Source organism: Vanacampus margaritifer, chromosome 1, assembly GCF_051991255.1.
Source record: "Vanacampus margaritifer isolate UIUO_Vmar chromosome 1, RoL_Vmar_1.0, whole genome shotgun sequence".
NCBI lineage: Eukaryota > Metazoa > Chordata > Actinopteri > Syngnathiformes > Syngnathidae > Vanacampus > Vanacampus margaritifer.
Window position 1 is genome coordinate 55,364,192 of NC_135432.1, and position 24,059 is coordinate 55,388,250.

At 37.8% G+C, this 24,059-nt stretch overlaps 1 protein-coding gene across 2 annotated transcripts in view; it reads left to right on the forward strand.

Annotated features, from left to right (window-relative positions):
* The window catches only part of dnajc17 (DnaJ (Hsp40) homolog, subfamily C, member 17), a 61,933-nt gene extending 39,488 nt beyond the window's left edge, over window positions 1-22,445 (forward strand). Inside the window, exon 12 of one of the 2 annotated variants that reach the window (XR_013290475.1) lies at window positions 22,101-22,445. The gene's annotated coding sequence lies outside the window, so the exon portion shown is untranslated. The remainder of the gene's footprint in view (window positions 1-22,100) is intronic. The other variant, XR_013290477.1, reaches the window with a different exon arrangement.
* Window positions 22,446-24,059: the final 1,614 nt, after the last annotated feature.

Below are 24,059 nucleotides of genomic sequence, written 5' to 3' on the forward strand. Positions count from 1 at the left end.
TTTTTCCATCATGATTTAGTTCCTTCATAGTACTGTGTTGTTTACTGATGAGATCATCAGACACCACAATGTGACAAGCACTCCAGAATATATCAACAGCTTTCAATCTGGAGGCCCTACACAGGTGCTCTTTAAGCACAGCTGAAAATATTGCCACCTACTGGCTTCCAAGATCATTGTTGTCCAAAATATTGACATTTCAATACTTTCCACTCTACTACTTGCAGTATTAATGGATAACTTTCCACTTTGAGTAAAACAATGCAGTTGTTGAAAAAAAGAATGAAAAAAGGACTTTTAGACCACAAAAATTTAATAAAAACCCATAAATGTGGCCTTTACACCCACAGGTCTTCATGTACTCCACAGCAAACGGTTTGAAGTTTTTGAGGAGGAACTCAAGCCTCCTCAGCTAGTCTGTGATGTGATGTTGAAATAATGCTCCCTCATATTTATTTCATAAACTCTCTGTAACCTAATGAACACAAAGCTCAGAACAATGTGTTTTCATGAAATTGGGAAAACAAAAGACACTGTTGAAACACCATCGGGTTTACCGAAAGTTATAATGGAAGGATATATGGAGTTCAACCTTGATTTTTGCACTGGGGCACAATCGTGCTGGAACACTGTCAAATTATTCCAACATTATAGGGAGTGGTATTGTCTGAAATGACTAAAAATGACAGCACTGTCGTTTTAGTTTGGCCCTTGGCCATTTTTTTCCCCTAACAACTCAATTGTGGGCTGGAATTACATTCTAATCAGGCAAACCCTGATTTTGTTTGTAAAAATATTTTCTTATTATCAATAGGGATGTAACGATATTCACGGTTTGATTTTATTGTGATATTGACGTCACGGTGTAATAATTATTCAGACATTGTGAGCAAGCTCACGTTATTGCAGTAAGCCTCACTATCTTGCAGGAAAGTTCACGGTACACGTCATGTGCGTTTTCCCAAAGGTTTTTGTCAAAATTACATCTTTAGTCCGCTCCAAAAGTATTGAAATGGCAAGGACAATTCCTTTGTTGTTTTGGCGTGGCATGGCTCAGTGGTAGAGTGGTTGTCTCCCAACCCAGAGGTTATGAGTTCAATCCCAGGTCATTGAGACCACATAGAAGAATCCTTGAGCCAGATACTGAACCCCCAGTTGCTGCATCATGAATAGTTGAATCTAAAGCGCTTTGAGGGCCTTGCAAGGTGGAAAAGTGCTATATAAATGAAGTACCATTTGTTTTTGTTGTATGCTGAAGATATTTGGTTTTTACATTAAAAGATGAATATGAGACAAAAGTTTAGAATTCCGGCTTTTATTTCATTGTATTGACATCTACATGTGTTAAACAACTCAGGACAGAGCACTTCTTGTTTAAAGCCACCCACTTTTCAAGTGAGCAAAAGTATTGGAACGGACGTCAAAAGTATTCATATTGTTGGAATTAAGACATTATTGAATTGATAGAGAAGTTAAGATTAGTTAAGTTGAAATAAGCAAGTATAGAAGTTGTACCTTTGTGTTAATTTTGCTTTGTTTTTGAAATCTTGACCATAGTGTGGTAGTTTATGTTTAGTATGACCCCCATTGGCCACTTCCTGCTAGGGTAAAAGGTTAAAAGCAAGATGGCTGCCTTAGCTCTGGTTGTGTGTGCGTGTGTGGGAGAGGAGACAATATGCTAGGCAGGCCTCTTGGCTCTTTAAGGTTTTCAAGCATTATTTGACCGTTGTTCTGCACTATTTCAAGCCTAAAGGATTAGTGTTGTTTATGTATCAACTCTTCAAACTACCCAACATCCATAACCCGGTTCCTGACCTCTTTGCCTGAGCAAACAATTAGTGAGTCAATGCATTGAAGCCCTGCTGAAACCTGCACTTGAAATCTTTGAAAAATGGCACAAGCACACATGCCACCCTTACAGTAAGTTGAAGAAGCCTACTGATACTACTCTACCTACATAAAAATACAGACTTTGAAATGTACTTACGTTGTTGTTGCTGCGACTTTTGGCATGTCCTCTCAGATTTATTTGTACACCCGCCGATTGTCCTCCCTGAAAATCAAGCCTGTCATCTACATGAAAAGGAGCAGAATATTTATTGTGTTTCAGTACCATCCATATCAATGTAACATATTTACTTAAAATTGCAGGAAACTAATGGCAATTTTCTATTCTTATCATTTCTAGTTCCTCATCATAATACTGCCATTATCACGGAAAAAAAGAAAAGTAATATTTACTTAAAAAAACTAGAAAAGTTTTTTCACTCAGAAATTCTAAGTACATTTTTACCACAGGAGTTTTGAGGACATTTTACCGGTTTATTTAAAAAATAAATAAATAAAACGGTTGTGTGTTAGTACGTATATTGATGGTGTCAGGCGGAATCCTTCTACTTCCAAGACCCTTTGGTCTCATTTTGGACACACCAGCAATGTAGTATAGTGGCAAACAGCAAGAGTGGCATGGCTCAGGTGGTAGAGAGCCTGTTTCCCAAGATGAAGGTCATGAGTTCGTTCAACGCTTGAGTAACTTTATTATTATTTTTTTTTAATAAACTGGTATACTGTACTCAAAACTCTCCTTTGTAAAATTTACTTAGAATTTCTGAGTTTTTTTTTTTTCCAGGACAGCTCAGTATTGTTCATTCGATTTGACATCATCATTGCTCTCCTTTTTTTTTTTTTTTTTTAAAAAACAAATAAATTCAAAAAATTTAATAAATGTTTTTTTTTTAAATATATATACATATATATATATATATACATATACACACATATATATATATATATATATATATATATTTTTTTTTTTTTTTTTGTATATATAAAAAAAAAAAGAATTTCTGAGTGAAAAAAGTTTTTTTTCCAAGTAAATATTACTCTTTTTTTTTTTTTTTCAAGTAAATATTACTTTTTTTTTCTTTTTCTTTTTTTTTCTTTTTCTTTTTTTTTTTTTACAGTGTAGGCCGTCGTCTCGAGTATATCTGGAAATAAGGGTATCGGCCTGATACCATACCTGGTCTCAGTGCTCGCCAATCATGAGTAAACACTAAAAATATTATTTAAAAAAACTTCCATAGTGCTTCTGAGAAGAATAAAAAAAATGTACACATCAAAACGTGTTCCCAATGATTTTCGAACTTTGTGAAGTGAATAAGACAAAAATAAATAAAAATCTTGCTTCTGTCAGCAATTGTAAAAAAAACAAAAAAAAACTAACCTAACCTGCATGTTTTTTTTCTCTCCAAATCAAACTGATTCAAATACCAGAATCTAAAGGTTTTAGGTACAATGTATTTGCCACAAATAATTCTTTTAGCCGACAACATCAACAAAATTCTCTTCAATAAGAACATTGATGGAGATTATCTTGCTTTCTTTGAATTTTTTGCGGCATCGCCAACGTTTTTTTCCGCCTTATAAGAAGACCCCACGTTTCAATCAATCAGCTTTATTATCTGTCTTGAATAAGTATTGGGCCTATTTTGACAAAGTATCAGTAAACAGCTATCCGTTTTCATGTAGGCAATGAAAGTAAAGAGTCATCCAAAAAATAAATATTCAAATAAAGATGCTAGAAAAAATCTACTGAAAAAGAGTAACAAACTGAAGAAACAAATGCATCCAGCCCAACCCTTGATTGATCGTCAAGTTTGTGTTTTCATTCTGTTTGTTCGCATAATTTTGGGGGAACACATGTTAAACCAAATTATGATAATTTTGCCTCGGAGGAGGTCTGCATGTTAGATTCTAATTAATTAAGAGTTGTCTTGTTTAGTATAACAGTTTTCTAGGATTACACTTCTAGTAGGCGCAATCATTCTTAATAAAACAAACTGTGTCTGGTAATGCCAAATTTGTCCTGTTTCAGACGCCTCCGTCCCCACAGACACGCACACAGCACTGACCCCGTTGTGATAAATGTGGCAGACAGATTTTGTTGAATACGAGTGGGTGAAAAGCCCACCTGCTAAATCCATCGCTTTAATCAGTGAGCAAACTGGGATGAATTGTGCGCATTTAAGTATGATTTACCGTAGGTGTACGCTGGACTGATATTACAATATTCCGCAGATAAATTTCAACTGTGGGAGATGCAAGACACCAGTCAGCCCTCTGATGAATGGAGTGTTAGGGTTACGCACCGTATAGGTTTACATCTCCTTAATTGTGATTAATCGCTGTATTGGGCAGCCATGTGTTTCTTCTTGAGACTTCTTTATTTAGGCCTTTATTGTTTCCCTGTGAAGAGCTTTGCAGGGCCTCCGCTGCAAGGAAATAGATCACCAACCTCCTTTCCTTTGCTGTTTTGCAAATTACACTCCATGTATTACGTAAAGTGTCTCTGAGCTGATGATATTATCCAGCAGCCTTTACGTCTCCGTTTCTTTTTTTCACCCCCGTCCTTAGCTCTATGTCTTCTGCCACTTTTTCTGACGGATGGTTACACAACGCAACACATGATTGTTGTATGTGCACGACGCTGTCAACAGGTAAACATTTGTCTGGATAACATCAGCATTTGGTGCCAGTCATCTGTTCTGGGATGCTTTATCCAAACGATTACAAGCAGTGATGTCAGGAAATTGGAACAATACTCATCACACACATTTGTCCTATAATCTCAATTTAGACCTCACATACAGAATTGTTTGGCATCTTACTAACAAGAAACAAAATGCACAATTACTATAGTGCTTGTTAGTTACTGTGTGTACTGTATTTTTTTGGGGGTTCAATTTCACACTATGCCTGAATCCTGCTTCATTTCAGTCTAATAGACATATTTTAGGACTAACTAATTCTTTACTTAAACTAAATGCTGGCATTTTCTCTGCTTGTAACCTTACACATTTTTTCATTGTATTTTTTTTAAACACAAAAATCATGTAATGTAATGTGCGTTAAAAATATTGAAAATTAAAAAAATAATAATATTGATCCGTGTTGAAGTTTATTTACTTAAGTAATAAAATAATAAAATGGTCACATATTACCATTACACTTATAGTTTAAATATTTAAATAATTTCAATGATAATGACTAAAATATTAAAATAGCCCATCAAAACCAATGCAGTAAATACATCTAAAAATGAGAAGTCGTAAATTTATTGATAACAAGATCTCATTAAAATTCACTTGTTAAAAACAGCAAATGGGGGTGTCACTTTAAATATTTTTTCCTTCCTCAAGACAACTTATTAGAATGATTTTTGAATGTCATTATCTTGATTTGATACACTTAAAATTTGTGATTATTATTATTTTTTAAATTATCGCATGGTGCTATGTAATTATATCTGTGAGCTCAGTCTTGGTTTTCATGGTGCCGCAATCTAGGTACAGGATGGTGGTATGGCACAGGCATGCCCATATTTGGTGCTGGTTGCTATGTGACCAAACAGGAAGTAGCCTGGTGCTTTTGCCGGCTGGTTGGGACATAAAGAAGGCCGTAGCTCTGCAATACGTATTTGACAGTGGAAAATCCTGTCTTTGCTTATAATAATGATGAGGAGGAGTGACGCATGAGTGGCTATGGTAAATTTTATTTTAATAAAACATTTTTTTGTGTGTGTTAGAAATACTAAAATCATACATTGCTACCACTTGGCTTCTTTTGTCACTCTGCCTCCATCTCTCCTATTGGATGGGCCGAGATGTCATCACAGAGCGCTGCACCTATCGCGGTGGCAGACAATGGTTGGATTGCTCTGTACTTCTTCTTAAAAGTCTTATGGTCAAAGTAAAGGTACTTGTATTTAATTGAATGTAATCCTTATTCACATTGTACAACATTCAGTTACTCATAATCACTGAGTGTGTTTAAGTAAAGCGTGAACGGCCATGGAAGACTAATTGGAGAAAGGAATGACAGCATGGCTGCATACAGCCCGGCCTGAGTCACATCACGATTCCCATCAGGCCCATGGTCATCGCCATGATTTTATTATAATGCAGCAGCATGTGTTTTTTGTTTACGAACAAGTTGGGAGTACGTAATCTGCTCAGTGTATCACTGCAGCTTCACTTCAAGAGGAACGGCTCCTCTTAGAGAAACAACTCTGACAATGAGCTTGGCAGCGGGGACGGGACAGCTTGACTTTGTTTAATGCATAGCAGGCGGCTTTCCTTCTTTGCGGCGAGTAGTTTACACTGAAACATTTCTAAACACTTGTACGCCAGTGTGTGTTGCCGTTATTCCAGGAGCACCTGATGTCATGTATTTCTCTCTTCAGTCACTATGGCTACTTGTTATCGACCGCTGAAAAGAGGCCTGACGGGGTTGGGATTTATTTGGACTGTGAAATTTTGTGCGTCAGCAGACATAACATTGTCCCACTTGAAGGCCCGACATGGTTCACTATTAATAAATCAGAGGATGCTTCAAAGGATGATCCCTACTGTCTGCTAAATGTATGACTCGGCATACGATGTGAGAACAGATGATTCAGACGCAGAGTTCTATTTTATATTGTAGTGCAGTTGTCAGCAGTTGGGAAAGAGAAACATTTCACTTTGGCCCGTTCTTGTTCTAAAAAAACATAGCGGGAAAGAAATGTCAGATATTGTGATGACATGGTAGTCGTTCAAGCTCACATCAACGCCCCAGTACTGAAAGCAAAGTATTGAATGAGGTCTGTGTGGCAGCACTGGAGAGCCCTGACCTCAACCCTATCAACCACATTTGGGATGTGCTACAACAGAGATTGTCCTTCTAATATCACATTAGTATTTTCCAAAAGTGTGGAAGCTCTGATGACTTTGAGTTAATGTCATTTTTCTGCCACTAGATGGCATAATTGCGTTTGTAAGGCATTGGTGACAGCTCATTGCATTTTTCTTTTCATATTAAGAGCTATCTAATGTTTAGCATCAAGTAACTTGTGAAATTTAGCTATTTTTTTTAAAATTGTAAAATACACCTTGACCCCAGTCTCCACAAATATATACATTTTTATTACGTTTATTATTACCAAATTTTGACATGGACGTGTCTGCTGCATTCCGACTCGAATTCTCCCTGTACAGGATTTTCAAGTAAGGGGCGGTCATTTATTGCACGTTAAAAAAATTAGCGGCGTTAAAGGCACTTTGAATTAACTCATTTTGATACCCCTAATAATAACTAAGATAGAAAAAGGTATAAAAACAACCAAAATGAGTACGTAGTGATGGGAAAATGAAGCCTCATGAAGCACTTGTGATATTTTTTGACTCCTCTAGATGGCACTATTGGTTTAAAAAGGCAGTGGAAATGTAATACATTTTCATTGCACTAGCCTTTATATTTGAACCAAGAGCACCATCTAGAGGAGTAACAAAAATTGTAAAAGTGCTTCATGAGGCTTCATGAGGCTTCATGAGGCTTCATTTTCCCATCATTTTCCCATCTCTACAGATGAACACATACATACATACACATGCTGTTTTCATTTTACAAAATGATAGATGAAGTTTAGGAGAGAGAGGCACATTCTTAAATACGGTGTGGTTTCTCTTTTTCCAGACCAATAGTTCACTGACAGTTATCTAATTCATAATTTGCCGCCTTTATTACAGGCTGTCATTGAGGAGCAAGGTCACTGAGAAGACATTGACACCCACACGGCACACACACATGCTATATGACTTTGGGCTTGCCACTGAAGATGTAGTGGTACACCCGCCTACTTGCTTTAATGTGAGTGTGAATATTTCACTCACTCTCTCTGTCTCTATCAGTTTTTGTGTAAATTGGCTTTTGCCAAAAGTCAACTTCCATAGGCTGCAGTTCTCTGTGATCCTGAACATTGTCAACCGGTGTAGAAATCGGATGGATGCAGAGTGAGCTATTTCTGTCTGCATTTTTATCTCACCCTCTTTCTATCGCTCACTTTACTAAATAGGCCTGAGAAAGGAGGCTCACAAGTGTATATAATCCAGAACTCTCATCTTATCTTTGCTCTCCTTTTTGTTTTCTTACCCCCTTCCTCTCGTCTTCTAGGAAAAGAATGTCTTCAATTTTCCTGTCCTTGTTAAAAACCACACATTCCCGATAAGCAATAAGTCAGATCCTCCTTATCTCCTGTCAGCACTCATGGTGCTGAAACTCTTTAAGAGAGACAGCATTGCAGGGAACTAGCAGATACAACTTTTTTTCCCCTTCAATTTTGCAACGACAACATTGCTGTAAATGGTGCTGTCAAGCGAAGATTCGGAAATTACAACATATTGAGGGATGGCGGTTTGCTCATTTTAGCTTCCCAGAGCGATTCAATTATTTTTTCAAAAGCTTCAACAGCCAATGTCCCATAAACCGTTTATTGTTAGCTGAACAGCCAAAACTCCTTTCAAAGCTAAATCTATTTGTCTAATAGTTGCTTTGCTCGAATAATAAAACTGGCCTGTTACATTTTCATAGGAGTGTAATAAAATATATTTTTTTATGAATTCATCAGTAAAATGTACTATTTAAAATTCTCTTTATAATGTGGAGTTAAAGGAATTTCTGGCAAGTATTGGCTGTTTAATACATGCAACAACAATCTCCCATCTTAGGCTACGTTCACACTGCAGGCAAATGCGACCCAGATCGGATTTTTTGCCCAAATGTGACCTGTATCTGACTTTTTTTTTTATATCAGTCTTAACGGCTCAATTCCGATTTTTTCATATCCGACTTGGGTCACTTTCATATGTGGTCCTTGATCCGATATGTATCTGTCTGAACGGCTAGGCCGCATATATCCGACCTCGCCGCCATCAAAAATCCAATATGCGCTCCGCATATTTGACTTTAATTTAATCCCACTTAAAACATGAAGTCTAAAGATGACATTTGTGGTGGTGATATTGGTCATCTAGCCACGCAGACGGCTCATTTATTACGTGCGGCAATGACGTGACGTCATCGTTAGGGAGGGAAAAAAAGGAGAGGTCTCCGTCAGCTGAGGCGCTCAAACAGGCTCGCCTCATTTTCACAAAATATTATTTCTATCTCCTGCATCACTACTCTGTAGAAACTCAGACACAATCTTCCTCAGGTCATTGAATCTGTGGAGGCTGGTGTCTGTGGATCTCACTCTGCTTCGTCTGTCCTTCCTTCCTTTCCTCAGTCTCTCCTTTGGTCTCTCGAGGTCTCCCTGATTTGTAGAAATTTAGATGTCTCTGGGGTTGGTGAAGGACTCTGGTTGGTGGTGTCTGGTCGGTGCTGGATTTCACTTTCCTTTCTTTTCTTTGGTCCTTTCTCGGGTTTCCTGACGGCCTCACGACTCTGGCTGGAAGTGTTCGGTTTAGGGGAACGGTATGGGATTTTTTTTTTTTTTAATAGGTTTTAGGTGAACTAATGAAAAAATAAAAATAAATCTGATTTCACCCCAAAAATTGGAATTGAGCATTAAGACCTGCAGTGTGAACGTAGCCTTAGTCTGGCCTATGGAGCAGGGTGCCAAGATGGTATCCTTATCTCACAAAGAATAGTTAAAACACTCTTGTAATCTGCCAAAGATGTTTGGAAAAACGTGCTATGGTAAGATAAAAAGCAAAGTTACACTTTTTTGGACAGTTCCAAATCCTTTCAGTCTTAGCACTTTCAGCAATTGGATGAAGGTGCAGGAATCTATTTTCACCATTTGATCACTATTGCAACAATGGAACTGTGTAATAATAATAATAATAAATAAATAATAATGGAGGAAAACCATTGCGCAGTGGAGTAAGTGCACTCGTCCATTCAGTGCCCTATGATGGGTTAATCAGACATGAATACTGTATTGAGCAACGTTCTGGCACAGCATCACCGCCACTGCAGTACCGAGACTGGACAAACATCAGACAAAGATGTTTGCAAGATGACCTTAGAAAGATTAGTCCATGATATTATTCTCTTCTGTGCTGAGATGTCCCGTGGTGTTCCAGGAAAGGAAAGCTCTTGTGCTCAAAAAGCACAGATGGTCCCCCTCGTCTCCAACCTTCCTCTCCTCCAGCTTGTCCTCTCTTCGCATCCACTCCTCCTTCTCATCACGGCCTTCACGACTGCTTCCCATCATCCTTCTCGGTACGCGCTCCAAAAGCAGGAGCCTCGGGTGAGGTGGCTGCTTCTTATTCCGCATCAGAGCCATCCCAACTGGGCCACGGCCTAATGAATCATTTCCTCTGAGATACAGTGAGAAAATCACTTTCAGAGTTTGAAGAAATGGAGTTGGTGCACCATGAAGACCGTGTGCCCTCTTTTCTCTACTTTGTGGTAGAGACAGTTTGTATACACATGCACATGCATACCTAACCAAATCAACAAAGAGAGGACTAACTATGTGCATGTATTTTTGGGTTTTAATTTCCCAGTCAGCTACTAAGCCCCCAAAAACCACAAACTTGGAAAAAAAAAAGTTCTAATTTGTTCTAATTTTAACATATGCATATCAGATGTGTCTCGTGTCTGTCAGTGTACTCTCTGTCCCTTTTCCTTGCACAAAAACAAACGCGCCCTTTGGACAACACAATTCATACGCAGGATTCACAAATCACAATTCACATTTCTTTACAAAAAAATAGAATAAAGGCACAAATTCTGAAACTATTTTCAGCCTGACTTGATAGTCAGAGTAAAGGCCTTTCTGTCTGACTGAAATGGACCCGAGCATAACACTTTTTTTTGAGAGAGAGAGAGAGAGAGCTTAGTATTGTTCATTCTGTAATCTTACCGATTTGACATGTCATCATCATTGCTCTATCCCTCTCTTTTTTTTTTAAATGTGCGTGTCTGCGTGTGTGCATATGTGCGTGCGTGTGAGTGTGTGCTCATTAATTCACCTAAAACCTATTAAAAATCCCATACCGTGCACCTAAACCGAATAGTTCAGAATCCCGCTAGAGTCGTGAAGTTGTCAGGAGACCCGAGGAAGGATCAAAGAAAAGAAAGAAAAGTGAAATCTAGCACCGACGAGACATCACCTACTACCCACCGGGTAACCAACCAAAAGAGCATAAGACTTGAGCTTACTTGCTGGTTCTACTCGAATCCGAGCATTTTGGTCTCCGCTCGTTTAGAGAGTCCTGCTAGAATGCCATGCAAGTAGTCAAACTACCTCAACATAAATAAAGTCTGGTTTGGATAATAAGGCTTTAATGCTATGTTTCCGAGGTGCAAGGCTGATGATGTTATGAATTTAAGCCATGCCGTGCGTATCGTTGCGAAAACACACTGCCACTCATCATCATATACATGCAGTATGGAGACGTTTATGCAATCAGTCACACGGCCCTGTTTGAACCTCCAAACGGACTCGTACAAACATCCATGCTCAGCCTGCTCTCTGTCACGTACCATCCCTCTGGCTTTGCGGACCTCCCTGCTGCACAAGCTGTGTGACTTGGCAGTACTTTGCTTTGCATTGGAAACACAGCGCACAGTTGTAATGCGTGAGTACATCTGTGTGTGTATTTGTGTTTGTGTGTGTGTGTGTGTAAGAAAAGAAGGGAAAAGTCTGTAGTAGAGATGCTGTTAAATTTGAAAATATTTAATTAAATAATAGTTGCTTTTGGTAATTTTGATGAATACAATATTAGTTACGTTTGAAAAATTGCCACAAAAATTTGGGATTATCATCAACAGCGGTGACTGGTGGTGTGTGTATATTAGGGGTGTCAGGCGATTACATTTTTTAATCATAAGTAATCACATGATTTCAATAGTTAACTCACAATTACACACAATCACAAATTTTATATCATTATTAAATGTACAATGAAATGTATAGTAAAACATATTTAAAATTTTAAATACGTTTTTATACTCTTGTTAACATAAACATGGGAAAAAAATGTAAACTAATAAAAAATATTGCTGCATTGATTTATTAAGTAGTTTCATAATAATTCAGAAAATTTTGTTAAAATTAAAAAGATGCACCGAGTGTGATATTGATTTGTGTTAATTGGTCATTTTTCTGCCACTGGATAGCATAATTGCATTTGTAAGACATTGGTGACAGCTCAGTGCTATCTAATATTTAACATGAAGTAAGTTGACAAATTCTGCACATTATTATAATTGTAAAACACAACTTGAACCCAGTCTCCACAAATATATGCATTAATATTCAATTTATTACTGCTAAATTTTGACGTGTCTGCTTCATTGTGACTTCAATTCTCCCAGTACAGGCTTTCCAAGTAAGTGGCGGTCATTAATCGAACGTTAAAAAAATACAGTAGTGCTGATAAAGAAACACACTCATTTTGACACCCCTATTATATGGTCATATATATATTTTCACATTTTCACCTAATATATGGTCATATATGACCATATATTAGGTGAAAATGCTTAAAGCAAAACGTAATCAAATGTAATTAGTTACTTGTAACTGCAACCAATTACATTTCCAAAGTAATCTTCTTCGTTTGTGTTTGTTAAGCACCATTAAACAAGTGGCTCCATGTTGCCGTGCAACCAGACACACTGTTCCCATAAAAGAACCGCAGCACAATTCCCAGCGCCCCACCTGGCGTCTTAGTTTTGTCCCTATCTTTATGCAAATGAGCCCCCTCCACCTTCCATCGACTCTATTTGAACCCTCACTTTTCCCTTTTGCCCCCCTATGGCTGTTTGACTTGGCCGCTTGCCCGGGTTAGCGCATGTATTTTGTCCCACCGGTTGCGCTCATTTGGGAGGATTATTTTTCTTTCATGCATGCTCTGCCTTCCTGTGTAGTTCCTCTATTTAAAAAAAAAAAAACATACTCCCTTCCCCCCGGGTTCCTTGTGCCACCCATTTCAATAGAATGCCAGGTGAGCGAATGAGTCTGATTAGGAACATGAAAACTTTGCTTCCTCTCAGCACTTATCTGAGAAGAATGTTGCAAGCTGCAACCACTTCAACATCAGTATAACTTTGGTAAAGCCATAGGAATTTGGCAAATCAAGTGAACAACCCAGCAAAAGCAATAAAGGGCTTGAATTTTTTTTTTTCCATCTACTTCATGTACATTTTATTTTACTTAGACATTTTAAGTCATGTGAGGCGACACAAGTAGACATTTTGGTCATAATATTGAGCTCTGTTAAAGAGAAAATGCATTTCAACAATCATGACTCACGAGTCAAAAAGTCTTTTGTAATCAAAATAAGCATGTGATGATTAAAAAAAAAAACCTTTATATATTGCACTCCTAAAAATTGCAACCCACTAAAACGGGCTCATTAAACAACCGTTTAATAACCAAGTTTGCTTTCTCCTGTCCTGCTGCAGTATATTATTTTGTCACTTCTGTCATTGGTTAATATGCATCATCAAGAGTGTAAAACTCGGTCATTAATTTGGAGTATGAAACCGGTTCTGTTTTCCCTTTTTTTTATTTTTATAAATAAGATAGCATTTCAGAGATAAAAGCTTACATTTTCTGAACTGCATATACACAACACATTATATTTTCGCATTGTTTCCTCCGAATGTACTTTAAGCCTACTTAACAATTAATAATGCTCTCCAGTCCCCAAAGAGCAATTTGATTTGATTTGATTTGATCTGATCGGATCTTTATTTGTCTCAAACAAATAATATAACGTACAGTTTTTCCAAAAATCTTTGAGAATTGTGATAACAAGGCGGCTGGCCTGTAATTAGTGAAGAGATGTTTGTCTCAAATTCCTTAAAAACATTAGTTACTCCATGATAAAAATGTTTTAATAGCCCTCAGTCAAACAAAGTTTGATTAAAGAGAATGATTGTCACAGTTAATGCTTTGTTTTTGCAAAAATAAATAAATACATGAAAACTCATCTCTCATTCACAAAGGTAGTCTAACTTATTATTAAAATAAGAATACATAACAATATATGTTCCAGGAAATTTCCACAAACTTGGCCTGGCATTAGCTGTCCAACGAGTACTAGCACGGCAAATGGATTTAAATTGACTTCATATCTGCAATTCTGTCATCAGCATTCATAACTCAGCTATGTGAAGGTCAGAAGATTTGATGTACATTTCGTCCTCCGTCACGTGAATGTTTCCATTCCGGCACACCGCTGTAGAAAAATTCAGCCCGAGTGCAGTCACTTTCAATACAGAAACATTCTGGCTTTATCCTGCAGTGCCTCCAATGAAGCAAGTCATTTTAATGGACCTGTAAAGCAGACACATTTTGCTGGCTTCAGCGTTTAAGCATTTAACGCAATAAGCACTTGCAAATGTGTGACTGTATCGGAATGTACGACAGACCTGATGAAAGCTCACTTCCCTTTTCACATACACAATTACACATATTGGCTAGCTACATAAATCAGTACTTGGAGACCTAAGTTAAAGTCGTAATGATGTGTTATGACATATAAAGCACTATCAATCGAGTTTGATGGCTCATAGGCAAGATGAATGGTTGTAATTTATTGTATATTATCATCTTATTTTGGTTTGGGAATTGTTGTTGGCCAGGCAGCGGGACTGGAAACGAGGCTGATGATGAGGACAGTGAGTGTGAAGAAAAAGTGGTGTTGGAGACAAACGATTGTAGCTGAGGGGACAGCTGAGTCATTACTGACGTGTTTCTGTCCAAGTGATTTTGTGCAAACTGGAAATAAGCACAACTTTCAAATAGCAAAATTAACTTTTAATGTTTTGGCAAAAGGATACAGATATTGACTCGTAGATCAAAGTGATCTTTTTGACTTGAGAGTCCATCCTATTAAGACTAAGATAATTGTGTATGATTTTGCATTAGTAAAAGTTTCATGCAGATGTGAACCTGGTATGAAAAAAACTGGAAGAAATAAGACTTTTTTTTTTTTTTACCACTTCTTATTAATGGAAAATTCTTCTAATCTTAAAAAAAAAAAATCCCAATATTGTTCAGCCCTTAGATTTCTCGGTTTGAAATTAAAACAAATCTCCCATTATTATGGAACTGGATTTGGCTGGACTGCCGCCATGAGTATGTTTTTCCTGTGAAATCAACCGAGTTCTTCGTCTTCACAATCAGAGCTCATGTGCTACACCAGCATCAGTACTTAGTTTTGATGATTGCTCATAAATCAGTCATAGACTGCATGCTTTCCGTGCAGTGTTTTATGAATTGAGGAGAAGGAGTGACGGCCACATGGGGACAAACCAAATGAGTGTTATGGGATGTGAGCGCTACAATTTCATTGTTGCCAGAGTTTCCTCCTCTTGCAGGTTGTGTAGAAAGTGCTGTTTTCTCAGCTGCTCTGTTCAGGAAAACACAAGCTAGCTCATGAATGTTTATATATCCAGAGTGAGAAATCAGCAAGGATGTATTCATCAGGGATCAACGTAGTCATAATTAATCTTGTCAAAACACTGACACAAAAAATAAAAATAAAAATCAGTATTTCTTTGCAGCTGTCTAGTTAAATAAATAGATAGTATAGAACTGCACTGCATCTTGATGACATTTGTTTATATATACACACTCTAAAAACAGTTGGGTCAAAAATAACCCTAATTGGGTCAAAAAGGGACCAACTCAATGTTTTGGTTTATTTTTCTAAAACAAGTTGGGTCTAATGAATAACCCATAAAACCCATTTTTTTGGGAACCGACCCAACATTTTGGTTTTTATATTTGACCTAAAAAGTTGGTTCAAATGAATAACCCACAATACAACCAATTTTGTTGGGATCGACCCAGCTCTTTGGGTTATGCGTGTAAACCTAAAAGCTGAGTGAAAAAAAATAACCCCAAAACCAATAGTTTGGGTTGTTTTGTGGTCTATTCATTTTGACAACAACAAAAATTAAGAGAAAATGTTTACAACCTACTTTTTGATTTGTTTTGTGTGTTTCTCACTTCAACCAACTTTTTGCTTTAAGAAATTAACCCAAAACATTTTTGGGGGAACCAGCCCAACATTTTTAGTTACTTATTTGAACAAAAAAGTTGGGTCAAATGAATTACCCACAAAACAACACAATTTCTTTGGGACCACAGCATCTTTGGGTTATGCATGTAAACCAAAAACCTGGGTGAAAAGGACAACCCCAAAACCCAATATTTTGGGTTGTTTGGGTTTTGGGTTGTTTTGTGGTCTATTCATTTTGACAACAAAAAAAATGAAGAGAAAATGTTTACAACCCAGTTTTTGGGTTGTTTGGTGTGTTATTCATTTCACTCAAATTCTTGGTTTAAGAAATAACCCAAAACATTGGGTCGGTCCCTTTTTGACCCAATTAAGTTATTTTTGACCCAACTGCAGGTCAAACATAGACAAACAACAATTCACCATCACATTTTGCCTATGGTTGATTTAAAGTCTTCAAACCTGCTCGGTTTCTGGAATGTGGGAGGAAGCCGGAGTCACCACACAAAACTCACACACGTACGGGGAGAAAATCCAAACGCCACACAGGAAGGCCGCATGAGGTCCGCACCCCGGAATATGAGGCAGATGTGCTAAACTCCAAACCTGTATCCCATGATTGACTGGCAACCAGTCCTCTCACCCAAAGTCAACTGGGACCGGCTCTAGCTCACCTAATGAGGGCAAACACTGTAGAAATAGATGGATGGGCGGAAGGTTGCAGAACATTTAGCTTTCCTTTTCCCAACTGAGCCAAAATTTCTGTGCTGTTTATTTCCTTCCTCTTCAATCCTTGGAATGGTCACATGTCCCAGGAATAACAAATATCGTCCAAATTTAGGAACTCTTGTCCTGAGTTTGAAAAGTGGCTGTCTGGGGATTAAGAATTTGGAAGAGAGTCGTGATTGGATTCAGGTTTAAGTTAGGATAAAGATTACTGAGGAGCATGTCGTTGTTGCTGTTTCCATTATCGCCGGGGGCCTTACAGCCTGAATAGGTCAATTGCGCGTTCCTACCACGGTGATTTTGCGTGCGTTTAAGTGTCTGGCTTATTTGTACACGCTGATATTCGTGTAGTCTTATCTCACATCTGTGCTGAAGACATTGGCTTAGTCTCATTTTCAAAGTGCTGTATTGGACTCATTTTGTCAAACTAACAATTCAGGCAACAAGTGCTCCAGTGTGTACGTAGTAACGTATTTCTGAGAACACAAAAACTGTTGGCCCCCTTTCGGTATAAATTCTCCTGGGCCAAGTCCAGAAGCCAAAAGGGGAATTGGGGGCAAAGTGGATTGAACTATTGTTGGCTGCAGCTCCTGGCAGCTTTTTGACCATTGTGATGCTGAAAGACGGGATGGAGAGAAGGTGAGAGAGAGTGAAAGAAAGTGCAGAATGTCTTATTTTTGCTGGCAGAGGCGAGGACGGCTACCTTGGAGGCAGTTCTCAGCAGAGGCCCATACATCTCCGTTCCTGGCAGACAACACGGCAGGGGGTGGGAGTGAGCGTGGGAGGAGTAAAGGGAAGAGAAGAGGGAGGGTTGCGGTGGTATGCCTCGACGCCTGTGCTACTGGAGAGTCAGCCAAAGTCCAGCACTGGCTTAATGGTTTCTCCCCGCAATGTGATGCTGGTTTGGAGAATTGGAGCAGACACCCCGACTCCCGTCTCTGGGGTGTGCTCTGGATGGAGCTGTTTTTTTGAGGGCAGTTTGTGGATGCCTCATGTTTCGCCATGGGCACTGGTTGACAAAACTAAATATTGTCTCTGTTGTCCTTCATTTTGAGCTCCGTTCCCCCAGGAGTGAGCTGCTGTAAAGATTAGCTCACTGCAAACGGAGCGATGTAGCGGAACTGAACTCAAAAAGTTCATATTGGGAAACGTTTTGAGGTCCCTAATGTTCACTCCTGCATTTTTACTAGGGCTGTCAAGTGATTACATTTTTTTAAATGAATCGCATAATTTTCCCTAATTAATTGTGATTAATTGACTTTAATTCATTCAACAAATGTCGAGTAAAATTGAAAGTAAAACTACCTGTAGTCTGTGTTTGTCCATCTTCACGCCAGTGCCGAAGTTTGGCTGCAGATTATTGGTCATAACAGGAAGTAAATAAAACCGAGTTAACTAAGTACAATTTTTTAGCGCTTGATTTTAAATTAATCTCCAGAATTAACGCTTTGGTTTTGACAGCCCTAATTTTTAGTATTTAAATATATTTTTTTTTTTTATTGAAGCTCAAGCAATTTGGTGTGATTGTTCAGGTAAAATGCATTGTTCTGACAACCTCAACAAAAATGGGCTTAAACTGGAAAATCATTTTTTAATTTAAGAGATTTGAGTGCATTTTGAAATATATCGAGATATGTATCAATTGTACAAGAGAGTAAGACCTTGAAATATAGTTTAGATATTTAAAAAAAAATCGCATTGCAATCAATTTTTAGGAAAAAAAATTACATTATTTTCCATAATCGTCCAGCCCTAATATATACTTATATAATAAATATAAATAAGTATAATTTTGACTGTCATCTTTCCATTAAGTAGAGTATTCATTTTACACAGTATTCATCTGATACAGTTTTGGTCAATTCTGACCTGAATGCAGGGTGTCTAGGCGGGATTGAGAAAAGCTTTGTCAGCTATGAAAATAGTGTGGCATAAAAAATACAGTCAAAATGTCCATGCTTGTGCATGTGGCCTTTAATGTACATAGAAATGTTTCGTGTATAGGCAATCATACACATTATTAACCCTGAACAACAGAGGCACCCAGTCACGCATTGTTGTGTCAGGATTCAAGTCTAGGCTGCGTGCTGTGCGACATGCACCTGAATGTCTCTGCAGTGTCGCTGTCTGGGGGTCTGGCACGAGGCCAACAGCATTACATAATGCTATGAAGTCACCCGTCACAGCTTGGATCCTGTAATGTGTATTTGTTGTTGTCATCCATTATGCTGTTCTTCACTTAACAGCTCAATCCAAAATCTAAGTGGTTGGTGCTGATGATCTGGCTGCAACAAATAACTCTAAACAGTAAAGCTATTATTGCATATGACACATATTGGCAAGTCATGGCTTTGACATGTCGTATTTTTCCTTTGGCTTACTTTGGTGGACACAATAAGGCCACATAAATAGTCGAAGCATGATCGGCTTTGGTGTCTCCTCAGTTTTTCCCTGGGAGGATTAGAGCTGGGCTTCTCACACTGGAGTCGAACCCGAGCCAAGGCCTCCAATGCTGCCAGGCGGAGTAAGCGTTTGTCTCCAAACCCTTGAAACCATCATCCCTATAAGCACACTTCATCCTCAGTGTTATTCTTTATGATCCACACCTCCGCTCCAGCTCAAGTGGCCTTCTGAGACGCACTCTATGCATCTTGAAAGGCCTCCTTACTCCTTACATAGAGTCCCGCACAAAGATTCCCCAACTTGTTTTGATAATTGAGTCAAGAAACAAACACAGACGTATTTGAGTGGATGAAGTCCCGCACAAAGATTCTCCAACTTGTCTGATAATTGAGTCAAGAAACAAACACAGACGTATTTGAGTTGATGAAGTAGGCGTTTTTTTTGTTGGAAGCGTGTTTTTTATTAATATGGTGAGATGACATTGGGAAAATATGGCCAATTTCACGATACCAGTGGTGGCAAAAGTACACTCTGTACTGAAGAATTAGAACAACAGATACTTGAATAAGAAACTTTAGTGTAAAAGATAATTAAATTCAATAACCTGGCAAACTGGGGGGGGGGGTCACATGTCACATTTTGTTGCTTGCAAGTTGCGATTGGGTTACCATATTTTCAAAAAGAAAAATCAGGACACTGCAATTTTGCTGAAAATTAATTATACAATAAATATTCACCAGGAACTAACCGGTGGTTGTGTTATTGCTTTAGCTAATGCTAAGTTTTATCTTGGTTGACAGTTCAACAGCGCTAAACAATTCCATGCACTCACCATTATGCTGTACAACCTTTTTGGAGACTGCAGTGTTAGGCTAGTAGGACTACATTTCCCATGATGCTTGGACACAGAATCAGGAAGTAGTTCTTTAATTCCGCTATGGTGAAAACACATATGAATCGCTATGACAACTGTGTGATTGACAGGCACATGGCCCAAACAATTGGTTTGCTGACTGGACTGAAAATACAGGACGTTGGGATGGGACCTGCATAAATATCGGGACAAAACCCGGGAATAGGGGATAGTCCTAGTTAAGTTGGTAATGTCTGTTCACCTAGTTTGAGAGCTTGTTAGCATTAGCTTGACTTTTATGCTATCAAAATATGCTCACTTAGTTTTGCTAATATTGTGAACTTGTGCTGCATTCGAGGAAAGTGGGAAGTCGGACTTTTCCGACTTCAAACCAGGAACATGACTTGACGGAACATGACTTGACGTAACACAACGTGCGTGACAATATGCCGCTGTCTCCCTGCCTGAAATTATACGGTGAGCTACTGAACTGTAAGGAAGGCTTATGGAATAAGATAAATACAATAAATGTAGCAAAATTACACAAAGGCAAGTTTTGAGGACCAAAATAAAAAAAATGTATCACTATCCGCCGTTTTGGTTGTTTACTTTCTGGTTGGAACGAGGTAAAGCTTACTGGGACAAATCCGACTTCCGAGTCCTGACCTTCCTTGAATGCAGCATGAGTAACTAAAAGTTGAAGTAAAAAAAATAAAATAAAAAAATATGTAAAGATACCTGAAAATCTACACTAACAAAATATAGAATTTTTTTTTGTTTTTTTGTGGCTTTCCACCACTGAATGCTACAGTGCACTAACCATAAGAAACAATTCACTTTGTTGAGCAAGTTAGCTCTAATTTTGTTGCAGGGGTGTCTTTTGAGCTCGATTTGCTAATTCCTATGCATGCTGAATAAAGTAATAAGGTACATTATGTCTCAGTAGCATGACTACATGTTCAGTAGACAGCACATGTTTCAGGTGCATCTCTTGAGAAAAAGAAATGTGGAGCTGAAGTGAGGTGTAGGCCGCACCAAAACGGGAGACATCGCCTGCTGCAAAATAACGTGCACTTTTGACAAAACACAAGGCTATTAAATGCAAGAGGAGCTGTTTGTTTGTAGTTCTTGTTGTTACTGCAACCAAGACAACCAAGCCATAATATTTCCCTAACCCAAAGCGTTTTGGGGCATAAGCCTAAACAGGAAAAGCTACTGTGGACCTTGCCAGGGAATTTGTGGAAATAATATACAGTTGACCAATTATGCGGTGTAGGTATATATGAGTAGCACACTGTGAACATACTGAAGAAACTATGAATACATTTTCATTTCATGTGATGTCAATATCTTTTTTTTTTTATTCATCCGCCAAGTTAGTCACAGTAAAGCGAAAGTGAAGTGAAACCGATTCAATTGTCATTCAGAAACAAAACCACTCACGCTGTCAACAACATGCCTGCATGTTCAGAGTCTTAACAGAGCGACATATTTTCAGCAGAGTGGTCAGCCGTTATTTCCTCAGCGAGTGGCGGGAATTCTGTCAGGCAATCAGAGCCCACTACAAAAGGAGCATGCGAAAACAACCGAAAATTAAACGCCGCAGACGCAAATAGCTTATTGCTGAATTGTTTTGGTCTGGCTCGAAGCAGTTTTGAGACGAGAGCTTGGAGCAGAGTAGCGTGAAAGTGACAGACAGGGCAACGCTTATGCTGCAGTATTGGCGATGAATTATTGGTGGCTTGTTAAATAACGGGCTATATGCAATACATATGTGAGGACACCATGAAACTGAAGTATATCCATAAATAATCAACATCCTGAGGTCATGGCATGTTCATCATAATAAGTGTCTCTCATTCTTACATACTTTACAAGTTGTCTCAGAATTGTTACTTTCTGAACTGTTATTGAGTTTAAATGTCACAATAACAGTTACATTTATCTTGTTACCATATGCTTTTTTGCTTTGAAACTTGTGAATTGTTTTATTTAAAACAAACCATGTGGAAAATTACTAGTATAATCATAAATTAAATGTATACCTAATATAATAAACTTTTCAATACTGTGAAAATATTTCGGAATCTTATTATTTACAGTGAGTCAAATTACTATCAACATAAGATATATTTTTTTGTCCGTTGATGATTTGCAGACCTTTAAATTACCAATAAGGGAGGCAAAATCACTCCCTTGAGCATTTCTCAATGTTATTCTGTTACGTGATATAACCTAGAGAGCTATAAATTAAAAAAAAAAAATCAAAAATGTATTTCAAAACACATCAGACATCTGCTCTGTGTCTTGAATAGAATCCACGATTGTCCAAAGGAATGGTGCTGGCGATTCGTCATCGTCTGGGTCGACTCCTTCCGTCTCTGACAACGCACGAGATTGACGGTCCGTCAACGCTGCTGGACCACCAGGTGCACATGCTTTAAAGTTCCACAACGATTTATTAGGAGATAAGTGAGAACATCAATTATTTGTGAGTGGGTGTGTAGTTTACATCCTTTTCTAAGTAAGTAAGTCAGAAATTCTGCCTGGGCCGCTGCACACGTTACATATATCAGATGATGCACTATATCGTAGTGCAGGGCCCATCAGACAAGATAGGCCGATGAAAAGGGCACCGTGGACTCTTGGGGGCACCAAAAATTGGCTGAAATTCGACCGTCAATATAATTATTTTTAAATTATTACCTATAATTCTATTTTCAAGTAATATAAACATTTAAAATCATATAAAATTGAAAAAATGCTGAATTTCACAAGTTAATTCATGTTAAAGATTAGATAGCTCTTAATATGAAAAGAAAAATGCACTGAGCTTTCACCATTGTCTTACAAACGCAATTATGCCATGGAGTGACAGAAAAATGACCTCAACACAAATCAATGTCACACTCGTTTTTTACAGTGCAATACATATTTTTAATTTTAAAACAATTTTATGACTTACTGTATCAATGACAAAAAAAAAAAGTCAACCATATTTCTATTAGGTTAGCATTTCTTCCCACTTTTATAGAGTATGAAAAATTAGAGGAACAAATTATTGTACATTTTATTGTAAATTTAGATATAAATTTTGATATAAAATGTGATATTAATTTGCGCTTAATTGTGAGTTAATTATTGAAGTCATGCGGTTAATTACGATTTAAAAATTGTATCGCCTGACACCTTTAATATAAATATTAATACAAATATTTTATATTTAAGTGCAATAAGAACATGCATTTAATTTCAATATTATTTGTATACAGTATTGACTATTTAATATTAAACTAAAATGTTCAAACAACAGTGACAACTTTATTTGTTGTGGAGCAGAGCTGGCCGTAACATATTGGGGGCTCGTCCAGGATCTCAAACCGGGACCTCTTGCACTGCTTTTGAGAATCATACCCCTTGTAGATTTTTGTCAAAGAAACAAAAGAAAAAACATTTCTTGATTATGGACTGAAATCAAGATACAATTTTCTGTGGATGAAAAAAAAAAAAAAAGATATGGACATTGACGCATGCATTAAAATTATTTTGGTTTGTCCAATAAAATTAGATGTCACAACATCAAATCACTTGCATGATTTGTTAGACAGAAATGAAATGGCCATGAAATGAACATTTGTCACAATAGAGACAAAATTATAAAAAATTTAAAAAAAGAGTAAAACTGGCCTCAAATTGAGCATCACCTTTGTGAGGGCTTTTTTTTTTTAGTTCTTGTATTGACCCCCACTGGCAAGCGTACCTAATGATGTGGCTGGTCAGTGTATGCTAGACGTCAGATTAATAGCAACATTGTTGCCATGATTCCATACCAAAGGGAAAAAAACACACGACATAAACAATGACAGAATACATGTTAGCGTTTGGCCACACTGATCAACATGGAGCACTTTCTTCCACGCCTCTTGAAAATAATCGCTTGGAAAGTATGATTTTATAAGAAAAGGTCCTTCGGTGCTCAGCGTTACGCCCTGAGAGCTCACGGGCGAATGTTTAGTGAAACGGGTCACTTCACGTCACGGTTTTACAATTGCTTGTCTTCCAAAACAGGAACAATTTGACGGCTTATTGGTTATTTGACCCATACCACAATATAGATTCAACCAGACATTGGTGCTGCAAAGTCATTATGATGTCAATTGGAACAATATAAAAGGTTTTTACTTAGTGTTTATGTCTATGACATAATCCCACAGTGGGAAATGGGGAAAATGTTTTTTTTTTGGGAGGGGAACCAATGGAACATCACAGGAAAA